This window comes from Cygnus atratus, chromosome 2, assembly GCF_013377495.2.
Source record: "Cygnus atratus isolate AKBS03 ecotype Queensland, Australia chromosome 2, CAtr_DNAZoo_HiC_assembly, whole genome shotgun sequence".
Lineage (NCBI taxonomy): Eukaryota > Metazoa > Chordata > Aves > Anseriformes > Anatidae > Cygnus > Cygnus atratus.
In genome coordinates this window covers 15,005,192-15,030,605 of record NC_066363.1, presented here as the reverse complement: position 1 = coordinate 15,030,605, position 25,414 = coordinate 15,005,192, and the positions used below count along the sequence as shown (strand labels likewise).

Below are 25,414 nucleotides of genomic sequence, written 5' to 3'. Positions count from 1 at the left end.
AGACTCACCAAGGAGATATAAGCCCAGAGCAGGATACATATCAGCCTCTTCTCCCCACAGCCAGCTTGCCCTTGGCTAGAGAGGCACATGGAGGTGTGAGAGGGCTGGAGACCCCTGTTTGACTCTGGTACAATAGAAAAGTCTGATGGCTACCAGGTAATGTCCCATCTTCCTATACTATTTCTCTATATTTGCCTTCTCTGGATATCTAAATTTAATAAGCTACAAAGTAGCATGAGTATTTTTTAAGATGTATCTGTGAATGTTAAAAGTTTAACATGTAAGGATGTGACTAAAAGAGAGTCACAGGGATTAGTATGAGGATCAATTTTCTTCACTTTCTATATCAGTGACCTGGAAGAAAGAAGATGCAGTAAATGGATTACATTCACTGATGTTATAAAGTGAAGGGGCAGTCAAAGCAAAGAAGGAGGGCAGCAAAATTCAGAATATACAGTCTAGGAGCCACAGACAGATAAGTAGTTTATAGGTTTCAAAGTATGTAAGGTAATGAGTCTGGGAACAAAAAAAAAAAAAAAAAATCCACTCAATAGTCATGCATTATGAGACATTAAGGAAGTGCAGTATATGGGGTTAGTGGTGGATAAAACTCTAACATCGTTAGCAAAAGTGCTGAAGAGCAGCAAGAAAGTGGGAAAAAAATCTCTAAACTGTAATATAGAGAAAGGTAACTGTAAAGCAGGAAAAAAAAATCATTCAAATCCTGCAAATGAGGCTGGTTTTGTGACAAAATATTGCATATTTCTAACCAGCTATGAAAAACATGTTGTTGAAAAAAAATGGTAGAATAGGCTTCTGCCAGAAACTGACAGCTGTTGAAATATCTTGATTATCCAGGGACTGGAGATGAAATCCAGGTTTGTATTACTGAGGATAGAAGATTAAAAGGAGGCCTTGCTGCAGTACACACAGTCCTAAGGGGAAAAGAGGAGAAATGATACCAGGTTCTTGGAGCCAGTGACAACAGTGAGGGCAGGGAGGCATGGACTTCAGCGAAGGGCAGGCCTTAGAGGGGCCGGGGCGGGGTTCTTTGCACAGCGGGTGAATCATGTAGCAGACCAAGGGCAACGACCGGGACTAGGAGCATACAGAATTTTAAGAAGGAGTTTGAGTTGTATTGACAGAGCAGGACCAATATACGGGTACAGTGGTAGCCCATACAGGAGGCCACACACTGACATGACTCCCATACCTGCTGTTCTCCTCACTGTCTGTGGGGCTGAATGGGAGGCTGCAGAGATGAATAGGGATCATTGCGAACACTGGATTGGATTCCACATGAAGCATGGCTTTTCTGCCATTCTTTTTCCTTCCAACAGCTGCTAATTAGCTCACTCGTCCACTTTTGCTGGCTGCTCTACCGTACCTAGTCCGGGGTGGCTGCTTGCAGCTGCTTCAGGAAATGGCTGACCCGGCCACCGCCAGCACTCCTCTTTCTTTTTCTCCATGTGATCTGTGCTTGCTACCCATTTGTCACAGCCAGTAAGTTGTCTCAAACCTTCCTCCCTGGGCTGCTGACAGCTCTCCCCTCCCCAGCCCTCCCCAGCCACAGGAGCAGCCATGTCCCTCACCTCCTAGCCCAGGCCCAGCCTGCGTCTTCTCTTCCCACCACCCTTTCACAGCATTTCTCTGCTCTTCCATCCGCTCTGGGTAATTGCTGCCTCTGAACGGGACCTTCTTGGCCACCCCTGACACACACCACATCCAGCAGACTCTTGAAGTCTGTTGCCAACTGCCTCCAAAGCTGCTGCTCCATTAATCCCATGTCATTTGATTTGCTGGCCTGATGTAATGCACACTTTCTTGCTCGCTGCTTCTAAAGAGAAAGATCCTACTACATAGTTTGTGAGATTTTTGGTCTTAAAAGAATTTCCCAAGTCCACAGTGTCTGAGTGGGTTGGAAATTTCCATAGTGTTTTCCTCTCAACCTTGAAATAAATGCTAACTGAACTGTGAAAAGCAAACCATTGACCATGTTTCTGTCTGAACAGATTCGTGCTAACAATATTCAACCTTGCACTATCACCCAGCATTTCTTCTTTGCATCAAAGCCCTTAGCAGACACTTCACAATCAATGTTGCTTTCCCAAGCCACAATAATTCTCATCCGAGCCAACAGATTGGTCCTGCAGTACAGATGTCTGTACTAGTCATTGTAACCAGCCTCATGAAATCAAGCCTTGCTGTGGGCTTAGAATGAGGTCTTGGAAACCCTATGGTATGGTGCCCTACACCATGTGACGTGAGCAGCTGGGAGTCCTGGTAAAGCTCAGGGACAGACCCAGCTTGTTCCTTCCCAACATCTTCTGAGTCAGCCTGACTGCATCACAAACCATGGAGTCAAAAACTGAATTTGTTTTTTTCTAATATTAAAATAAATGGAATAATTTGGCTTATGTGAATTTCTTTATGACAGATAAGGCCAGAAACAGAAAATTCCCTGGTGGGTATATATGATTAATGTATGATGAATTTATAACATTTTTGCTTCTGACAGACATTCAGAAGTTGGGGTCTGGTCTACAAGCACTCTCTCTAAATAAAATTTCACTTTTTCTGTCAGCAAACTTGCTGGCAAGCCAGAAAAGATCAGATAAATAGATACATTTGGGAGAAGGTTTTACATTATTATTGGGTCCTTGTTCCAAGCAATTTCTGCATCTTAGGGATCAAGGTGAGCCTCCCATAATGCACCTGCTAGTAAGCAGGTATAAAAAGAAAGTATTTTTAGGCATTTATCTTTGAGATATCAGACCCTAAGATGAAAAGACGACTAGGGATTTACTGACCATCATAGACAATGGCTTGCTATGATTAAAGCTACGTATGGTTACCTGGACAAAACTACATCAAAGTGCTAATTAGGGAATATATGCTCCTGACTGGATTGCCTCTGAGGCTAATATGCTTTCCTTTGTGTTAAAACCCCTGGCAGATGCAGAGAATCAGTGTGAGCTAGAAAGATATATCCATGTAATGGACAGTATTACTGCACTCTACCATCTTCTCTGTGATATATTCTCTTTATGCAGAGAAACAAAATTTGTGTTTATCTCAGTGCCGAGACATCCAATTAAAAAGCCTTGTCCTAAAAAATCATTTGGCTGAAAGTAAAAATGAAAGAAAATTGGTCTGATTCACTTATTCCCAATGATAGGTACTTAACTGTCACTTCTCAGGAGCTCCTAATCCTATAATATTCCCAAAAGGCTTGCTGTAATCAGGATAGAACATATTTATGTGGAGAAGAAGGGAAAAATACCACCCACATCTTGTACATGAATACAGAGGCATTTGAAAAACAAAAATAACAAAAAAACAAGCACACATATATATATATAAACTAATATATAATGTATAAAAATATATCTATATTTATATATATAAACTAAAACAATGGCTAGGTGACAAAGCAACCCATACAAGGAGGAAATATATATATTGGCAATAGAGCAGCCAAGAGTACTTTATGCTAGAGAGTTCTGAACTTCCCTCTGGTTGTGGAGGGTCTGTGGGGAGCAAAGCTGCACCTGCTCTCTGGGGAACACTGTCTTCCTCTCCAAAACTGACACATAACAGACAGTGGTACAACAAATCAAGTCATACTGAAGGAAGGACAACATTGTTTAACCTGAAAAAAGCAGCATCCAGCTAGTCTCCTACTGAGCCAGAAAACTGCATACACTTAAAAGTAAAAGAAACCAGACCTATCTCTACAAGTCAGACAGTCTTTGATACTCTTTTATCTAAGAAAGAACAGATCCCCATTGTTTCCCAATTGGACATGGACCATTTGGAGGCCATATGGACATCCAAGTTTTACTGCACGTGTGAAAGATATTTTACAGTAAGAAGTCAACACCCTCAATGCTTCTTCATAGAGTGAGTGTGAGGCTGTGGGGTAGATCAAGTTCTTCCTTAAGGAAGAAAACAAAACAGTAGGACTAATGCTACTAAGTGCCTTACATTTAGCGCTCCACTTCATCTAGTATAAAAGTAGGTAAGGGTAGCAAAGGTGTATTGAAAATGACTACAGAGGTGCTGACCCTCCGGAAACTCAGCCGCTTTCATTTATTGCTTACTTGAAGAAGTAATTAGGGTTCTCACTTCTTGGCTAATGCCTCCTAATGGTCACTTTATTCTTGAAAAATTGTACAGTACTGTAACGGTTGGAAGGTAAAGTAGTTGTGTAAAAAGGTTTATTAGGAATGGCCCAGTAAAAGTCTAAAGGGGGGAAAAATTTCTCTCAGAACTATGAAGGCTTGTGGCCTTTATTTCTGGAGAGAGGAAGAATAAAATAATTTGTTTGGTAGTGTGCAGACAATACAGGCAATAGGAATACATAATTTAGCCCAAGTGCTGTGAATGCAAAAGGCTGATCTTGTGGCCAAACAATGCCCTGCCAATATGAGCTCCTCTTTGTCCTTTGGATGTTTCTATTGGAGAGCAGAGTTTCTTTCATCCTTTACAAAATGTATTTTCAATTTCTATTTGAGAAAACTAGAGGCAGCACTCTATTCAGTTATTTTATTCTACTTACCCACATGCTGCTTCCACTGCAGTGGTGTTAGTTAAATGCATGGGCGAGTGAACAGATCTGGAGCCTTTTCCACATGAAGGCTGTGCTTCTGCTCACAGTGAGTGTTCAGGCTGTTGCACCTTCACCTGCTGGAGCAGCTTCACGCAGGACAGCAAGTACTTGCCAACCCGACATATGTGAGGATGCAAAAACTGCAGTTTAGCAAATACTCTCAAAGATGGTGAGTGCCCAGCACTGGTGGGATGCACACACTCCTGGTGGTGCCAGGACTGGATGGGTGTGGGACAGATAGCAGTTTTTATTTTGTCAGTGGAAGCTCGACTGGATTGAAGCAGTACTGGCCTGGCTAGGAGATGAGTTATAGCTGAGGAAGGGTTTCAGTACCTGATCTATCATTTGTCTTACAGAAATTTCGTCTTATTCGGAAATGCATCATTTCCAGTGCATGTTTCTCAGAAATCTTTGGCTTCTTTATTATGCTTGATTCCCTACTTCCAGTGACGAAGCAAAAGAAGCCTTTAAATCCACAGACTCCTGACTCAGTGTCATCAATAACTGAGCTGTTAAATCAGCTCCTTCTTGCTGAATGGCGCTTTATTCTTGACTAGAGCCTGTTGCATGAAGACGGTGTTGCTTTTAAAAACTAGGTTGTTCTGAGCTAAAATTCTCCCAATATAAACATGCTTTTCAAACCTCTGATTGGCTTTGTCAATGTGTAAAATCCCATTTTTTCCACATATTCACAGTAATTCAAACGTAGATGTCAATCACTTTTTCATTCCCAGGAAACAATTTTGTACCATGGAATACATTTCATTCCTGTCACAGCACAAAGTGAACTATTTGAAAAGGATAAATATCACTTAAGGAAATATATTTTTGCCCTGCTCCTGCAGTACTGCTTTTAAAATGTTATTTCTTATTGTATTTTCTCCTACAACCTGGCTTTGTGATGCTGCTGTTTGCATGCAAAAGCTGTTTAAGTGGAACGCTGCACCTCACTTGTTCAGAGCTTATAATGAAGAAAAATGTGCAAAAGCATTACTTTGTGAAAACCGATAAGTAAGCATACTGACTGTCAAATGATGTCACCCATGCTTGGCAGACAAAAAAAATAAATGACTGCATAAGCCCAGTACAAGAGTCTGCGATCCACAGAGCATGAAATGTCTTGGGGACTAAGACTCTGTATTCTGCATTTCTTCACACGTCTTACTGATTCTCTGTTTCTTTTACTGCCATGCAGATTCTGCAGCATATTGCAAAACAACTAGCTGTGAGCCCCCTTAAATGTATGTGGGATCAATCCCTTATGAGATATTATCTCATTAAGACTGGCCCAGACCCCAACCCGCTCAGTGATATTTAGGTTACTGCATTAAGTTGACAGAATGCAAAGAGTCATTACACTGAGGTACTCAGCAGAGAGTATGCATTTCTCCATTAAAAAAAAAAAAGGGGGGGGGGAGCATTTTTAGCTTAACTGTTCTCATAACCAGACAGAGGTAAGAAACCCCATATTAAAACTATTGTTACTCTTACCCAATATCTGCCTGGTGCTAGTTCTGTGTTACTCATGGCATCTGGCAGTGTTTTCGCTTAAACAGGGTTCTTGTTTGTTTTCCTTGCCAGCTCTGCAATCCATATCTGCTTTTGTTTGGGGAAAGTGAGACTATTTGGTGATGCTTCTGACAGAAAGACAATAAGCAGTTTGTATGCATCCCATGTACGTGGGCTCACTCCTCCGCTGTGCCTGGTTAATGGTGCTGCGCTGCAGAGGGTAAGGGCGGTAAGGTAGCTGTGCCATGTGGGAGCTCTTGAAATGCTGAAACCAGGACAGCAGCTGCCTCGTGCTCTGAGCTGTACCTCCAAAAATGCTGCCTGGTGATATTTTCTCCCAGCAAAAATTTACCGAGGGTGCAGGCTGCTCTGGCTTTGCCCTCTCCTGATCTGACATCTCTGGAGATGGGGAAAAGGTGGCTTAAAACCAAAATGGGGAAATCTCAACATAATATCTTATTTAGAGGAGTAGCTAAATTGCAGTGTGCTAGAAAAGAGCGACAGTATCCTCCTTTGGAGGGCTTAGAGTGGGGGCAGGGGTCTTGTGTGAGATATTTCACTTGCAAAAAGGAGCAATTTAGGCTCCTCTCTTAGCAGCCAATTACTCTGAGTAACAGGACAAATCATAACTAGAGCTTTAGAGCTGCTTCCCTACCTGGCCATGGAGGCACAGCAATGAGGATCTCATGAATCATGAAGATCTGTATGACACTGAGCTATAGATATGACTAGATATTTCCTCTAATGCTATCTAAATGCAATGATGAGTTCTTCCTTCTTGTGCCTGTCTGAGCAAGAGATGTGGCAACCCCAAAGAGAGAAGAGATAAGGGAAAGTGTAGAAAATAAATTAATACGGTTATAACCATATGAAGGTACACGAAGCACGGAGCGGAGCTTGAAAAGGAGAACATTTTGCTTTGTAAATTCAAATCAGAAGAGCTGATTCTTTCTGCTTTCAAGAACACTGCAACATCACTTGTCTCCCACAGCAGGCTGAAAATCAGCATGAGGGAAGGAAGTGAAGACCAAAACTAAAATAAAAGCTTGTGGCATCCAGGTGCTCAGGAGAGACAAATGTGCCTTTGGTTATGAAGTTACTGGCATAATTTTTGAAATAAAAATGTTGCTCTGTTAGAAAAGAGCTTCTATTCCATACCATTATTTCCAAGATTTGTCCTTCCAAAATTAACCACATTTCCTGATGAAACTGGAAGCTCCAGGCTTTTTCTGCATTATTTTTCATGTGTTTTGAAAACTTGGATGACCAATATCATAATTTAGACTAGGTAATAGTTGTCTTTTTAAAATATATCTCTGCTTGCAGCAACTTCCCATTGCTATAGTGAGCAAGCAAATAGATGCACAGATATGTGATAATGGAAATGTTTTCTTCTTTTGCTCGTTGAATTTTTCATTAACAAGCTTCAGGAAAAAAAAAAAAGTCAAGTGTAGTAGCATATTTGGAGGTACTCTTTCCCTTATGGTCTTCAGAGAGGTTATGTACAGGTGCAGAGTGGAGATTGTATGCCAACAGTATTCTGTATGCTCTAACATGTATCTCTGAACTGCTTGTGGAGATTTAAGATACTATAAGGAACAAAAGAACAGGATTCTGCCGTTATGCCTTTCTTTGGTATAGCTATGGGAGAGACTAAGGAATATCAGCTGAACTGAATAAATTGATTTTAATCACTAATTTGCTGGGAAAAAAAATCTTTCTCCAATCATATGATGTTCTTGAAAGATCTTCCTTCTTCAACACCCACTGTGCCAGTATTCCTTTGTTGCTCATTCATGAGCAGTACATTACTGACATTCAATAATCAACATATTTTTCCTAGAAATATTATGTGCCATTTACTGAAAAGCAATGTCTAAGGGGTGGTTTTGATGAAATTGCCTTCCAGGAAACTCGTTTGTACACGCCTTCTGAAAAATGAACAACATGATCTGACACAGATAATGTTAATGTACTCATAAAGGTGAATAAGAACGTGAGTAGCCACACATACAAATAATACTAAAATATTAAAAACTTCATATCTATCTCCCCAACTTTTGAAATGTATTATAGGCCATATGTTAGCCTGCATCACAGACACAGACACAGACACAGACACAGATTTCTAGGTTGGAAGAGACCTCAAGATCATCGAGTCCAACCTCCGACCTAACACTAAGTACTCCACTAAACCATATCACTAAGCTGTACATCTAAACGTCTTTTAAAAATCTCCAGGGATGGCGACTCCACCACCTCCCTGGGCAGCCCGTTCCAATGCTTAATAACCCTTTCGGTAAAGAAGTACTTCCTAACATCCAACCTAAAACTCCCCTGTCGCAACTTTCGCCCATTCCCCCTCGTCCTGTCACCAGGCACGTGGGAGAACAGACCAACCCCCACCTCACTACAGCTTCCTTTAAGGTAACTGTAGAGAGCGATAAGGTCGCCCCTGAGCCTCCTCTTTTCCAGGCTGAACAAGCCCAGCTCCCTCAGCCGCTCCTCGTAAGACTTGTTCTCCAGACCCCTCACCAGCTTGGTCGCCCTTCTGCATCACCAAGCAAGATGTCTTTTTGTACATTTTTCAGCAGCAGCAGAGCTTTCCAATGCAACAGGCTGAGTCCTGGGGAAATTTCCCTTCATTTCATCCAATTTTTCCCACAAGTGTACAAGTGAGATAACTTGACTTAATGATGTCATTTCAGTGCCAGCCTCTTCAACAGTAATTACTGAAGAGGAAAAAAAAAATAAAAGAATGAATTCCCTGGGAGCTTTTGTTAGCTCTTCATTATTTTCTCTTCGAAAATTATTCTTCCATACTTCATCTTGAGCTGCCTTTTTTCAAACTGAAAAGCCCTGTTGCTTCCGCTGAATATATGGACATGACCACCCACACTAGAAAAACCTTACCTCTTGCTGAGCTTCTCTGAAATGGTAGGCAGCAGGGCTCATGCAGCAATAAAACTTCATGATCACAGGGGAAGGAAATAGCGCAAGGCTAGGAATCCTCCTGCTGCTTCCATATGATTTCCTAATTTCAAAATAGGTTGAGAAATAATAGGGGGGAAATATATTGTGAGAATTTCCTCTGTGTTCTTCTGCGATTTCCCGCCTGGCCAGTTGTATGTGCAAGGAACTCTATTAAACTGCTACCCCGATAGCAGCAGCTTGGTATTCAGTCTAACAAGCAGGAAAACTTTATTCTCCAATATTGTTAAAAGGAAGTTTTCCTCTTGAATCAAGGAAGTAGAATCACAGGGGTTACTCTCTCTGGCTTTTGATTTTTTCCTGCCCCCCAGCATGAATGAGATCTTGATTTTTGGCATGTGAAAGGTTATGATTGTTCACACTGAGTGCTCTGTTTTGGTCCAGTATGGAGGTGAGATCCAGCTGTGATGATTTTGATGCTGTCACACAAACAGTCAGAATGGCTCTGCAGTTTGGGATGCAGACACTTTGCGTGGGCTTCGTACTAGGAACAGTTACTGGGAACCACCTTTCATATGACATTTTGGGGCTGAAGTAGTTCATATTACTGCTATACTTCCCTCCTTACTTGTAAGCCTTTCTCTGTGAAGGGTCAACCTGTCTGTTCCTACCTCAGTCTAAAGTTAGTGTTTCAAATAGTATAATAATTTTTTAGGGAAAAAAAGGAAACCTAGGCAGAGTTTAAGTTTCACACTACAAATGCCATGGCACAGTGGCAATGCTACCTAGAAAAATAATAATCTTAAACTTCCTTTTTAAGAAAAATAGCTAAAATAAACACTGTTATAAAACGTATTGATTAAAAAACCCAGGGCAAGCCCCGATTTACTCCTCCACCCAGAGGACTGTCAGCACTGCATTATGAACAATCACAGCAAAATCAGCTAGGTACTAAATTACCAGTTCTGCCATCCACACACTTGAAATATCTTTATTTCAATGTACCATTTTCCACACCTCAGTACACTGAATTCTGTCAAGTTGTCCCATCAGCCACAAATCACCTTTTTGTGTGTGTGTATGTCTGTGTCTCTGTCTGTGTGTATGGTGGTTTGGTTTGGTTTGGTTTGGTGTTTTTTGTTTTTCACTTCAGAAATTTTACTTCAGTTGATTATCATTATTTGAACATGCATTTTTTGTGGTTTCCTTTTCCTTTCTGTCTCTAAATTGTTTATAAAGAATAACCCACTGAAGGAAGTGAATGAAAACTGACATCACACTGTGTCAGATGATTAAGCATTCCGGAATTTTTATTTCAAAATAGAGTGGATTATTGTCCCTTTAGACAGTGGATTTTACTGTGTTACCACCTAATGAGAACACATGTGGTCTTCAGAGCTCAAGTCACAGAGGGGCACTGCTTTTAAATCCCATGAATTGTCTGGTAGACTTGGTATTTGCTTTCCCCTCTTCCTCCCCAGAGTTTCATAGCCTTTGAACACCTCAGAAGAAGTGCTAATGCTCTACTTCACAGAAAATGTCCTAGATACAAACTGGCCCGCTCCAACAACAGCCTGAGTCCCATTGCTCTCCAGTGCCGGTCTGGCTTCACTATTTATTTTTAGCCAGATATGAGAGCGGGGAGGCAGTGAAAGGTCAGGAGAATGGCTAAAATATGTACTTAGGGGGGTCACAACTGTGGGAAGAGGAGCTCAGCCACGCCAGGCCTCTCCGCCAGCTCCCCCTGTGCTCTGATTTCTCACTCCGGGTAGGTTGGACTCTCCCACCACACATTTGCTCAGGCTGAATCCCACCGTGGGACTGTTGCTCAGCAACAGCAGCTAGAACAATTTGTTTTTGGACCATTCGGAAGATGATTACATTTGCGGCATGTTCCCCCCCCCCCCCCCCCCCAGTACCTATTCCTGGATGTTGTAAATATTCATCTGAGTTTTGCATATACAGTAGTTTCCCCTTTAGGTAAAAAACATACCATCTAAATGAGCTTTTAAGAGTACTTTACTCTGATGCATGCCTACATTTCTTCTCATTCAGTAGATATAATGTTGCACATGAAATGGCTTTGTTGGGCTTCTGGGGGTTTTGTTTTGTTTCGTCTATGTTAGACGAATTTCAGCTGGAGCAGGGCCGGCCTCTTTATGATAGTGCTGCTTCATTGCTTTGTTTGAGACACATAAAACAAGTGAAGGATTTAAATAGTTGTGAACACCTGAATGACTTTAAAGCATTCTACTAAAAGATAGGTTCAGATCTCCAGATTTCCAATTTCCTTCCTAATTGTTTCTTTATCTACAAATCTTTCAGCATCCCATCAGAAACAGATTTCCAACGCTTTTATCTTAAAAGAATTTGTATAAGGACTATAATGCAATATTAAAATCTTTGTCATACATTTGCCTGTGCTTTCACCTGCAGTAGTAATTTATTCTGAATCTTCTCCCTTTCTTACACAGAAAATATAGTTGCAATGGTCACTTGCCAGTACTGCTATCCTGACCTGGCACCCTTTTGGCAGGGCATTCTCTCATTGCTGGAGAGCAAATAAAATGTTGTTACTTTCATGTCTTTATGTGCCTGCTTCATGCCAGCATATGGACATCCACCCATCCCTTCCATGCTTGGTGAGGCTAATTTAGATATCACAGCTACAAACATTCCCTACAGCCACCCCCTAATGTCTTGTCCTCAGACCTGATGGAGTACAAGAAGGGAAAGAGAGAAAAGGTGAGGGAAGAACCAAAAAAGAGTTCAGAAATCAAATATTACTGGCTAAAACAATGATATGGATGTGTGTGCATGCGTGTGTGTGTGTGTTTGTGTGTTCGGAGAGATTGGGCCCCAGCCCACTGAAGCACATGGACATGTTCCTTTGTTTACCTTCAGTACTTTGTTTTTAGCTAGGTTTATGCTTCTGTACCTTACCGCCTTGGACAGGGTAGTTTGCTTTCTGTTAGAGTAGATGTATGTTGGGAATCAAGCATTTTAGCTCAGCCCTTGCTACACCTATCCTGTCCCAGTACCCCCTTCTGGACTGCCAACTTAAGGTAGGGAAAAGGAAGAAAGCAGAAAACATGGCATTGCTCTCAGGTTTTCAAGGGCTTTGTTGTTAGGGGTACTGTTCCCCTTGGGCTCCCCAAGGAACAGAGGATGCATCTGTTCCTCATGGGGGCTGGTTCTGAAGCTAGCACACCGTGTCCCAGTGCTCGCACCACTTCGGAGGCTCCAGCTAATCCCCCTCCTCAGCACAGCATGGCTCCTCACTCCTGCAGCCCTGCCCTGAAACCTTTAACAGGGAGCTGCTCTGCACAGAAGAAACCTTTTATACACAGCAGCCCACAAGATACGCAGGGAGGAGGCAGGCAGGTACACAAACACACAGAGTCAAGGGGCACTAGGATAAGCTCTGCTTCAGACTCCCCTCTGTGCATGCCCAAAAACAAAAGCTATTTTTTCTTCCTAATTAGTTGTGTAAGAGCAAACACTAATGCACGGTTGACCTAAATACAAAATCATATTTTTTCTCACTTTCCTCAGTGCAATCTATATTTAGCTTTTAAGTGTACATTTTATTCTTAAACTTTTTATTATTATTATTATTATTTTAAAAATGCAGGTTAAATGTTAATCAATGAGGTAATCTTCATTAAAATTACTAGATATTGATATTCAGTTCAAACCAGATATTTCCTCATTACTTTGAAGGAACAAATTGCCAACTCCTGCTTCAGTGAACTCCTTGATACAACACGCATTTATCCATGCCCCATGGGGGTCATTACAATGAGATTCACCTCTCTGTGTGCACATGTATATATTTAAAAATAACCCGCTCAAAACTTCCCTTTGGTCTTTCAGCAGGAAACATATCAAACATCAACTGCAAATTTCAGACACACATCAATATCATGCTAACGTAGTTGAGTTTCACTAAACCCAATGCCGAATTAACTTTTACAGAGCAATTACAAAATCTTATAATCATGCAAATTAGTAGTAAGCAGCTTACATCTTCCAATTAAATTGCCACCTGCTATTCCAAGATCCAAGTTAGTCGTGGTAAACTTTTTCTCCTTCCGTTTTAAAGAAGGAGTTAATGTGGAGAGGCATCAATGTATGGATTAGCCTTCCCAGGGGCAGGGGGTCCAACTCCAAGCAAGCATAGGCAGGTTGTTACAGCAAAAGAAAAACAAGTACATACCATAGTGAGAAGAGAAAAAAGAATTAACCCTTGAGTCTTTATCAAGTTTGAATGTCCAGATGTATGTCATGAACTCAGAACCACATCCTGGCTGCATCATAAGTCCGTAACCAGGCATAATCTACCCCCTTCTTCCATCCCCTCCTTATGTGAAGCAGAAAAGATGCTGCTGCCTGGACAAGGGCTGGCCTCCGACTCTGGAGATCAGCACAGTATTACCCAGCACAGTGTCTCCCTTTCTGCTTAGTCCACAGGCAACCAGATGCACTGTGCAGTTTTCCTTACAGCACAACCACACAGTGCATTGCACAACTTTCTCCTAGTGCTCTGTAGGGTGGGCAGTGGGCAAAAAGGACCAGTGGCTGTAGTTCTCTTTGAGGTAAGGCAATAAGGTGAGGCCAGGCTGCTTAATGGATTTACAGAAGCAAATTAGGGTTTTAAGAGTTAATTTCCTAAGTTCACCACAGTGAAGGTGTCATTGCTTATTACTCATTAAGTATGGGCTTTGTAGAAAATGAGAGTTTTTTCTTGCTAAAAGCAGACAAAAAAAAGAAAGAACTGCTTGGGCTCCTAAAACAGCAAAGATGCCAAAGCGTACTGTGGCCTACAGAATTAACTACGATGATGCAAATCAAATGTCTCAGAGTAAAAGTCAGGCATGAAACATAGCAGATAATGAAAACCAGTGTCAACTCTGGAAAACATTATGGAATTAAGTTTTTTTTCTTTTCTTTTCTGTCTCCTTCTCTCCTCCTTACCTCCCTGCTCCCCAAAGGGTACACTCCAGATATGATTTGTGCAGCTGGGACAGGATGTATGCATGTGTAGCGCACTGCCTGCAGTTTCCAAGAGGTCAATTATCAATGGTTGTAGCCAACAGTGCTGTTCTTCAAAATCAGTTTAGCTGACATCCATCCTGATGAGATTCATGCAGTTTTGACAGAAAGTTGTGCTCATACAGAGAGCTGCTGCTGCTTAAACTTTCGAGGCATCATGAGCAATTTGCAGCCAGCAATCCAGGTTCTTCTCAGGGACAGCTTTTCAGGCCAGCTTGGCGGATCTCCCCAGGAGCTCAGCATTCCCTGGGCTGGACTCTGATCTCAGGTATGTTGCCCCCCTGGCAGTGTGAGTTTGATGGCTTTTCTGGAGTGGGTCCTTACTTATGCAGCCTAGTATAAGAGATCTTTCATGACGTGTAGTTCATAAAGTTGCTTGTAACTAAAAGGAGTTGGTTTTTCATTTTGTTATTTTATGTGAAAACTAAACTTCTAAAGAGAAAAAATAAACAGCTACTAAGCTGTAAAAATGAACTCTTATTTCTTCTGCCACCAACCTCACTGCAGCTGCACATAACTGCCAGACATACCATGTTAAGTCCAGCACAAAAAAAAAAAAAAAAAAAAAATCCCTGCAAAGGATAATAAAATCCATAGACATTTTCATTCAGACTAGGAACTCCACTGTCTTCTCTCATCTGAGACATGGCAAATGCAGCAACATCAGAGGAAATGTGGATTAGACTTCTTGTCTTTGGATGCATCAGTGCTTGAAAACTCTGAATATTTTAAAGCATCTCCTTCTCAAGGATTTGCCAGTGGACTTCCATCATGACAGAGATTTTGATTCATGACTGAAGACAAGAATGTTTTTGTTGTTATATGGCTAGTTTTCACTGATGATCGGAATACCAGATGACTACAGAAATTCCTATCTTGCCTTACAGCCCGGCATTTCTAAGGATAAGCCGATATATTTGCAATCAGTAGCAGTTACAGTTTGTTTACAAGCAGTGTATCAAAGCACCTTTTCATACATGGAAACCAGGGAGAGAAAAAAAAAACACGGTTCTTGTGCCAAATAGATGTGAAAGATTACACAGCTGCAGTGTCTTGAGGTTACAAAACTGCCAGTTTAACAAGCAAGATAAGCAGCAATGCTGATGTATTTATAGGAGTTTAGACACTTATATTGCTTTTTAAAAGAAATGTAATGAACCAATCCATAAATAGTATGGAGATCATAGGTTTATTGCCTTCTTAGTGTAATGAAAGCCTACAACATAAAAACATGCCAATAAGAAACTTCTGTGATAATGTCATTGGCAATAAGCTCTTTGGGGCAGGGACTTTGCTTCTGGCATATGCGTGCAGAGCCTAGCACAAGGCAGCATCTGACTGGGACCTCAAGCTACTATTATAATGTAAATATTAGAAAATAATGATAGAACTGAAATCTATACCACCTTGTGATAGGAAAGAGGTCGTTATCTGGAACAACAAAAAATCAATTAATATCTGTTTAATATTTGGGGCCTAATCTAAAGATCTTGTACATACTTCAATAGATTTTGGAGCAGGTCCTTGGACATTACAGGTGGTGGATGTGCTGGATGAAGCAACTCAAATCTATAAACTGTGCTATAGGAAAAGCAGGAAAACACAAGGCTCTACAGGCTCACTAGCCTTTAGGGTAGTGAGGTATTTTCTTGTTTATGTTAAGAAAAGGTATGTCAAACAGTGACTTAAATTCTTGCTTGTATATATATCCAGCAATTTAAACTGTCTGTTTCACCATTGACTGGGAAAACAAAAGAGATATAAAATTTACCACCAAAAATTCCTTCACTGTCCTTGGTCATATGTAAATGGCAACATTTTCATTTTTTTAGTGTTGTCCTAGGTTATCGAGTGGGGTGACTTTACCTTTTCCTATCAGCCAAAATGGCTTTGTGCCATTTCTGTCATAAGGGGAGTGCTGAGATAACTGAACTGTCATCACTGAATTCTCACCCCTCTCCATGTCATGCAGCTCTCTTCAAGAATAGTTATTGACTTGCCCCCTTGACCAGCCTGTGTTTTAGCAGCATAAGTGAACAACATACTAGAGGTTAAAAGTGATTTCCCTGACAAGAACACTTTTCTGACTGGGGACTTCCTTTTGAAAATTCTGGCTCCAAGAGGAAAGTAGAAGAGAGTATGCTAAATCTTTTACCACTTAATTTTGAAAGTATCAGGATGATTCTCTCCAAAATAAATATTGGAGAGGTTCTTAAGCAATATATGCATTAGACTGTAGCTGTAGGCTGGCACTCAGCCACAGTTAGGTGGTGTTTGGTTATGGTTTCCCAGCCAACCTCTCGTAAGTAAGTGTTAAAATGTGGTGTGAAAGAGTGATGAGGGAGAAGTGATGAGGGAGAAGTTGAGATTACCTCTCTGACACAAATTGCCCTACTAAGGTCAAGGGAAATGTTATTAGAAGGAAAAGTTGATCAGAATTCAATACTAAATGTAACCTAGTGACATGGAATTTCCTCTTTCAAAAATTTCAAGCCTGCATTCAGATGAGTGATGTCCCACCTAAACTGCTCTTGCTCATACTCTTCATCTAAACCCGCTGCTCTTCAGATATCTCCTAAAAATGGAAGCTCCAGTTTTTCACTTTTGAATCCTCTGATATCCTACGAAGTCAGGGAAAGCCACTTTGCCCACAGCTCCTGCTTGGTACAACTTGCACAGCTATGGAAGACTCCCACTCAGTGTTGCTGTCACTCCGTCACTTCCATCTCTGAACAGAAGCCCAGGATCCCCAAGATGCCACTGCTGTTACATCTGCATGGGACTTTCAGATTGCTGTACATCAGTGCACATGTGTTTGTTTTCAAACTCAACAACAAATGTAACATTAAACACCCTTGACTGCTCCACTGAACAGCCTTGTCTGCCTCATGTTGCAAAACAGACCTAATTCTTAGTGTAGCTGGTTTGTGATTGAACTAATGGTGCATGCAGAATCATAATTCAGCAAAGTGAATTAAATTATCAAAGAGTCTTTTACACTCGACACTTATCACTGCCTATACAAAAACCAAAACAGTGTACTTGTGGGAGGGCAAATTTTTTTCACGCAGCTTAGAGGTGGACCGCCAGCTGTGGGCAAAGAGGAGGTAGAGCTGGCAATTCACATAAGAGTTGAAGGGCTGGAAATATGTAAATGACAAATCTAAACAAATCAGCAGCCCTCCAAAGGAGAAGCATCAGTGGATTGCAGGAATAATTTCCTCTTGCAGATCCCATCTGTAAGGCACTGACTGTCATTCATTATCGATGTAGTTTAATAAGGGACATGAATTATTTATTTGGGATTATTTTTTTTCTTTTGGGAGCAGGGTCCTCCTGTAGTTCCTGGCTCTTTCAGGCCTGATTTTTCCAAATAAGAACCTGACTAAGGATCTCTGCATGTAAATTGAATTTTTTTCTTTCACCATGTCCCCAGTGCACTCCAAAACAGCTTGCACTGTCACCTGGTCCAGGTGCCATCAAGGCAATGTAGCTGCATTTTACCCGACTCACCAAATGACACATCTTCACCTGACAAAGGAAAACTGTTGACTTTCAGGAACATGCAGAAAGTCATGTTTATAGAGCCTTTTCTTTCTCCCCTGAGGAAGTTATTTGAAGATTGCTATGAAGTTTTTGTTTGTTTGGCTGGGTTATTTTGTCCTGCTCAGTAGGGAAGTTATTTTCCTTACAGGATATGCTTTGGCTAATCTTTAGGGCCAGAACACATCCCAGGGGACTCACAGCTGACCGATCCCAAATAACACTCTGAGTCCAAGACAAGCACTAATCTTCAATGGGTTTTGTACAGCAAAGGAGAGTATTGGCTTAGTAAACAATATCTCTTACAGGAAGTTAGCTCTGGAAAGTGTCTAGCCATCCTATTTTCACAGGTTTAAAAAGCCCTTGTATTTTCTCAGCAAAATAAACAGGTCTGCACTTGGTTAAGTACGGAAATGTAAGGTGCAAGAGAAGAAGGTGCCACTCTGCCCTTCTGCCTCTGTAGAGGTAGAGACTATCTCATTCTTCTAAAATAAATAGCAACCTCGGCTTCCGTTGATCTCAGATTCTCTGTTCTTGAAAGATCATCCTTTTTTTTGAAATCTTAATTCACTTCTTTTATTTATTTATATTTATATTTATATTTATATTTATATTTTTGTTTTTGTTTCTATTTCCTGACAGGTTTAGGACTGGACCTGACGTGCAGCAATTAATTTGAGTTTTACTGCAGGAAAGCTGCTATTCAGGACTGTTGCTGAGACTACGGCCAAGCTACTCGAAATTGGAAAGATCAGAGAGTTGGAGGCTTCCAAAGCAAGATCACTTTAACTGTATCCTATCTGAAATCAGTTTGTTCCCCTTGTTTTAAAGATCTGTACAGCTGGAGATTTCACTGCCTCAGCAGATGATCTATTTATTTCTTATCTCTACAATTTCAGAGTTTTTTTCTAAATGTCTGGACTCATTTTTCTTTGTAACCATTTAACCTATTACTTCATGACCAAGACACAACACTATATTAAGTAATAACTATATTAACAGACTTCACTATCTGTTGTTCACTAAGCATCATTTGTTCCTTCAGTCACCCAATTAGTTGGTTTTGCTACAGCTCTGATCTTTCTTAGTTCCTTTCCTCTCGCCTCTCTTCCTTTGGTCACCATCTTTCCTGGAGTGCCTCAAACTGGCAAGTCTGGTGCTGAGTCCAAACTGAGCTGTGTGGAGTGTGAAAGACAGCTTCACCTGTCTTTCCATCTACGCTTGCTTGCACATTCCTGTAAAGGAGGAGAACATCATACAACAGATTGATGCTATTGACTCATGTTCAGATGCTGATCTGCTGTAATCTCCAGCTCTACCAAGCTGTCTGGTCCCTATTATGTATTAATGCAGATGATCAACCCTGCCCAGGTGTATTACCCAGTGCTTCTGCCAGATGAATAACATTCTGGCCTCCAGTTTGTCAAGACTATTTTACATTCAAGGGCTGCCCTGCAGTAAATATTCTTGAAGTCCTTTCTGTGTTTCTATCATCTGTATAATCTCTATTCTATCATCTGTTAATGAAAATACCAAGCCAAGAACAGCCCCTGTGGAGTCCCATTTGATGCACCCTTCCATTTTTATCCTGCCTGTGGGATTCACGTCTGGTCTATATTTTGTTGACCCTGGGCTGCTGATGCTGGGCAGGAGAGAACAATTTGAAATTCTGACACAACCCCTATTATTTTCTGCTTCTATTGTGTCCTAGAATACAACTAATAATAAGGCAATGAAATCATTGCCTCCAGCTGTTTCCCAATGGAATTTACCAAAAGGGTAGTGAAATGATCTCATTTAAATCCCTTTCCACACAAAGCATTGAACCGTACCAGCCAACACCAACACTGGTTCCAGTGTGGTCATAGTGCAATTTCCTTGACAGTCCTGGACAGTTTCAGGGAGATTACAGATGGATGGGGCCCATTTGGTTCCAGCTGGATTGGAGTGCAGATGGATCCCAAATGTCAGAAAAAGGATCCTCACAGTTGAAATACTTGTAGATACTCAAATTCCCTTCGAAAGTGACAGTTCTGGAAATAACATTTTCAGTACCAGTAAATTAGCCCCAGAATGGCATTTCCTGGCATGTCCACAATCTGGATGTGGTTAGCTTGAAAGAGATGCAGAAAAAATATTGAAGCGAAGATACTGTTGAACTCAGAGGTGCCCCATGGGAAAATATCTAGGCTTGTTCTCTCACGTTTTAAAGCCCTTCCTTTTGTTTAAATAGTGTTAAGATGGATACAGGTAATGAAACTTGTGGAGGCTGCTGGCTTGTGTGAAAAATAGGACAGCTATTTGGATGTGATAAAGCAACTCAGACAGAGAGCTAACATAATCTACTGTGAATATTTTATTTCCTCACAGTGGAAGGATAAGTCTATTTGGACAAAGCTGTTCAGCCTCTGACTCTGGTGGTGGCATGTGGTAGGAGCACTGCAAAGAATTAATTGTCCAGCTAAAGCCCTGTGATATTTGACAGTGCTCAGCATTTTGCAAGACTGGATAACAGCTGGTAGGAAGAATGTCTTGAAGTGAAGGGTTAAGAAGATAATCAAGCATGTTTTCCTAAAAGCAAACAGCTCAAATGCACTGAAGGACCTGAAGCCGGTGCTACCACCAGGACTGCCAACACCAGTGGGCTGAGAAACCGCTCCTCCCTGGGGTGAACCCGAGCACCTACAAAATGCCTGGCAAATTCCAGCACTGATAAATGCAGCCATAAGTACAGCAGGTTCAAGCCAGGATTTTCTCCACGCAGGCAGAGAAGAAATAAAACTGCTAAAATTCCTGCTGATATCAAAGGAAAATCCTCAGAGATTTCTGCCAGTTAGCTCATTCTGTACTGTCCCTTTCTATAATGGAGCCAGGAACAGAGATATGCATCAAATATAGACCAGCTGCTCAGAAGTACATGCAGATACCAACACTTTAATCACTTTTATAGGTAATGCTTTATGTCAGTTCCCAGTAGGGACTGTAGCCTGGACTATAATTTTGAATGAAAGACCTCAAATTCAAGATTAGTTTTGAATGTGTGTGGGAGAGAAAACAAGAGATATCTCCTTTATGTGCTGTCCAAATTGTTTATATTTGGGCTGAGTGATCTGCTGAGCAGATGGCTAAATAATTTCCAAGCTCCCCATAGGAGGCTGAATCCTCTGTGTTTGCAGGTATGCACGTATAGATACAGTATACCTCCCTCTACTTTAGCACTTACTGTGAGATGCTTCAGTAGGCCTCTGAGCTGCACACAGGGCACCTCTGTGTCCTGGCTGCCTGGCTACAGGAGTCTTCCCTGGGTCTTCTGTGTAACAGACAGACTAGTGAAATTGTCTACCATGCAGAGAAGCAAAATATTTCAGTCTAAAAATTGATGCATGTTACCTGTTATGATATATGAACTGTGGTAGTCCAAGATGCAATGCATGCATTGCTTTAAGCTCATAAGAACATCAGTGGATATTTAACAGATTTAACTTTTTTTTTTTTTTTTTTTTTACATTACATGAAAGGAATGTTTTTCTCCATTCTAATTTAAATAAGAGCATTGAGTGACATTTTCTCTAATCTGGAAATAAAATACGGCAGAACCATCACTCAACTTGTGCATAAGAAAATGGATGCCTTACTCCTGTTACAGAGGTAAAGCATGGCGTAGTAAACTATACAGAGGATATAACATCACTGAAGTAGTTCACCTACATCTTTGTGGTCTTTTCCATGACTACTGCTACAACACTAAAAAGGAATTTAACTGGTAAAAATCACTGTATTCTGTACTTATCTCTCATTTTGTGATTAGACTCGGCAAAACCACACCCAGAGAGTGGTGGTTAATGTCTCTATGTCCAGGTGGAGGCCAGTGACGAGCGGTGTCCTTCAGGGGTCTGTCCTGGAACCAGTACTGTTCAACAACATAGACAGCAAGATGGAGGGCACCCTCTGCAAGTTTGCACGTAACACCAAGCTGAATGGTGCAGTCAGTACAACAGAAGGAGGAGATACCATTCAAAGGGACCTGGACAGTCTTCAGAAGTGGGCCCATGTGAACCGCATGAAGTTCAACAAGTCCAAGTGCAAGGTGCTGCACCTGGCTCGGGGCAATCCTAGACGGGAATACAGACTGGGAGAAGAACTCATTGAGAGCAGCCCTGTAGAGAACGACTTGGGGGTTCTGGTAGACGAAAAGCTTGACATGAGCCAGCAGTATGTGCTTGCAGCCCTGAAGGCCAACTGCATCCTGGGGTGCATCAACAGAGGGGTGGCCAGCAGGGGAGGGAGGTGATTGTGCCCCTCTGCTCTGCCCTTGTGAGGCCCCACTTGTAGTCCTGCAACCAGGTCTGGGGCCCCCAGCACAAGAAGGATGTGGAGCTGTTAGAACAGGTCCAGAGGAGGGCCACGAGGATGATCAGAGGGCTGGAGCACCTCTCCTGTGAAGAAAGGCTGAGAGAGTTGGGGATGTTCAGCCTGAAGAAGAGAAAGCTCCTCACTGCAGCTTTTCAATACTTAAGAGAGGCTTATAAAAAACATGGGGAACAACATTTTGTTCCAGCAAATAATGCTAGGACAAGGAGGAATGGTTTTAAACTAAAAGAGGTTGGAACCAGATGATTCCAGATGAAGCCATTCTATGTTTCTATGATTTATTTGCTTATTTTTAGCATCAAAACTGTCTTGTTAACAGGACCCTGGCACATGAGATGATCATGCTCTTGAACTTCAGAATTTGGGAAGTCCTGCACCGGATCCTACTGCCTTCTTCAGCAGCAGTTTGCCAACCAGTACCCTACCCCCATACTAACTAGACACTAGACCTGTTTTACAAGAGGTATTTTAACATTTTACTTTCAAACTGCCTTATTGAGGATGCATGTTGACTCACCATTTTTTATTATTAATCTATGTATTTTTCTTGCTGCTAGAAGGGATTATTTGCAGATGTTAACATTTATTTTTTTTCTTGGGTTTAGTATTCACGTTTTGAACCTGAAGTTCCATGGCTAATTCCATGAACATGATTGCCACAACATACACTCCAGTTTTAGCTGATTATTTTCTTTTAATATTGTCATTAATAGAGCATCTCCATTTTATAGAAGTGAAGTGTCTCCCTTAGACCCTTCATAACCTGAGCTGTATCCCATCAGAGAGCACTTCTCCATCCTCTTATGCTTCTAGAAAAATGCCATCCGTGTTATAAATATCAATAGAGCTGGAAGTAAGCAACATCAAAATCTCCAAGACAACACAAAGATACAACAAATTAAAGGCAAAATAGTAATGGTTCGATTAGACTTTTAAATAGGATATTAAAATGAGGTTTGTAGTTAAGTACAATTGTCTCTCTGAATTTGGCAGGGAAATCATTAACCAAATGATGTTAAATTTGCACAGATTGTTGAATAAATGAGTAAGACTTGCTCTTCATGGCAGCAAACCAACCAAAAAACATACACACAAAGAATTGCTAGCAGTCCATATGAACAAATAGCTTGCACTAGGATGAGACTGTTTTTCAAAGATCAGTAATTGAATAGTTACTACTATCATTAGCTAGCCCTCCACATGGAGCAGCCCTTCAATAGTCTGTGCAATTGTGAGTGTGTGTGTTGAGGGGGAGCACATGTTCCTGTGTAATAATCTACGGTTTCTTGATTTTTTAAAGAATGGGTGCCATTAACTGTATTGATATTACTTAGAGTTTATAGATATATGTTCAAGATGCCACATTTTAAAAGCTACATAATTTTGCAAACTCGTTTATCTTGTTATTTTGGTATAGATACTTCCTCTCTCTGCTAGAATATATCCAGAGAAGTCCAGGTGTCTGGATACACAGACACAAACCATGTGGGGATCTTTACGAAAAATGGAATAATTCAAAAAGTACTTTATAAAGCTCAACTTACGAGGCATTCAACAACAGCTTTGCGTTTTATCATTGATTTGGCTTTAGCTATGACTAGCAATAAATATTCAAAATATTTTTATAACTGAGCTGTGATTTCTTTTAATGAAAAACTTATTTTCTAAAATCCATCAACTTCTGGATATGTATCACCTGGAGGTAAAGATTAATATACAGTGAAGTATGTGTAAGAAAGCCAGAGGAATAAACAACATCTAGGTATAACCTTTCTTCCAAAGGTGAAATGTAATTTTAATTAAGTCTTTAAAATAGGATTATTTGTTATCATGTATTATACTGGTACTCATTGGATTAACATTGTATGAAATGCAGGGAAAAGGCAGTCCTTCATCACAGGCATGTGCGGCCTAAAACTGAAATGAGATTCCAGTTCTCCTCTAGGCATACGTAGTGGTTACTTATGGGGTAGTCCCAGTCCAGGTAATCATCTCTCAGTCAGAACAGGAAAATTATGATCAGATCCTCTAGACATTTACAAATCAGCTATATGTCTGCTAATATATAAAGCAGGCCAGGATGACAAGGGACACATAACAGCTCACGTGCACATATCAGAACTCCTTGGAAATGTTGCTTGACTCTTGTTGCCCACTGGGAACAATCTCTATCCCACCCTGTTCTCTATATCTCCATCCACAAAAAGTGATGGCTGGCATGGCAGAAGCAGTCTAGTCATTTAACAATATCAACAACTGTGGATGACTGCTTGGGCCTTATTCATTGGTATAGACATGGCTAAAACAGGCAGAAGTGGGAGACGGTGATGACAGAGGGGTGTGAGTTAAAGTTGAGACATGAAATGAGAGACCTTGGTGGTAGGCTGGTGAATGCATGTACTTATACAGAGGTCCATGGAGAGATGTTTTCATTTGGAAACTGGAAAATCGAAGAGAAGTATGAGCTGAAGCTAATGGTGACTGAATGGAGGGGAAAGAGGAGAGTCCAACAAGCTAAAGGCCAGACTGGAACTTACAGGTGGGTGGGAGATGCAGCACAGAAACACACTTGAAATAACAAATTCTCAAAAGTGATTTCCCCCAAGTATTTCCAGCAATGAAATAACCACACTGGTCAATGCCTATGATGTGATCTCATTCACAGAAGTACAGTTCCAGTTTCAAATACCCTCATAAAGTGGTTATGTCATAGAGATGCTTCCAATTTTACAATTGAAATAGAGTCAAAGAACAGCCTCTCTACCAGCATAGACTAATGAAGCATATTGGAGAAAAGACCTTCCCCACACAGTAATAAAACTAGCATAATGCCCCTAGAGGCAATAAAGGAGTTGGGGTTATAGTTAAAGTTGTGCTATATTGAAAAGCATTGATATTTCCATTCCAAGGACTATAGCACATCCATTTAAAATATCTAGGTTCACAAGGCAACTCAATAAAGCAGTTCAACTCCAGTGAGTTCAGTGGAGTTGTGCCAGCCATGGATTTGGCCTCCTGATTGTAAAATGTGGTCGGTTAAGGTGTGAATGATGTGAAGTTTCAGATCCAAGTAAATATCAGACAACAGCAACTGTATTCCAGAGTTCACCTGCAGACTCTGCAAGAAGAGAAGACCCTTTTCTATTTGAACAATACTGGGATGATTGTAATATCTGAAAATTAAAGAGAGAAAAAAGGCAAATAAAATGCTAAGTGGCAGAAGAGAGAAGAGACAAACCGCACTAGGAAAATGACACACAATGGGCCAAATTTATTGAACAATACGCAATAGTATGGGAATCTGATATTTATTTTCAGTGCTGAATATGCACGATACATCTAATATGCTCAAGATGCATTATTCAATCTGCAGCAGCTGTCTTTGTACAGAAC

At 41.0% G+C, this 25,414-nt stretch overlaps 1 long non-coding RNA gene across 1 annotated transcript; it reads left to right on the top strand.

Annotated features, from left to right (window-relative positions):
• Positions 1–21,259: 21,259 nt before the first annotated feature.
• On the top strand, positions 21,260–23,114 carry LOC118247509 (uncharacterized). The gene is made up of 3 exons (XR_004778463.1): positions 21,260–21,413; positions 21,509–21,737; positions 22,341–23,114. It is a non-coding gene; the product is annotated as an uncharacterized LOC118247509 (long non-coding RNA).
• Positions 23,115–25,414: the final 2,300 nt, after the last annotated feature.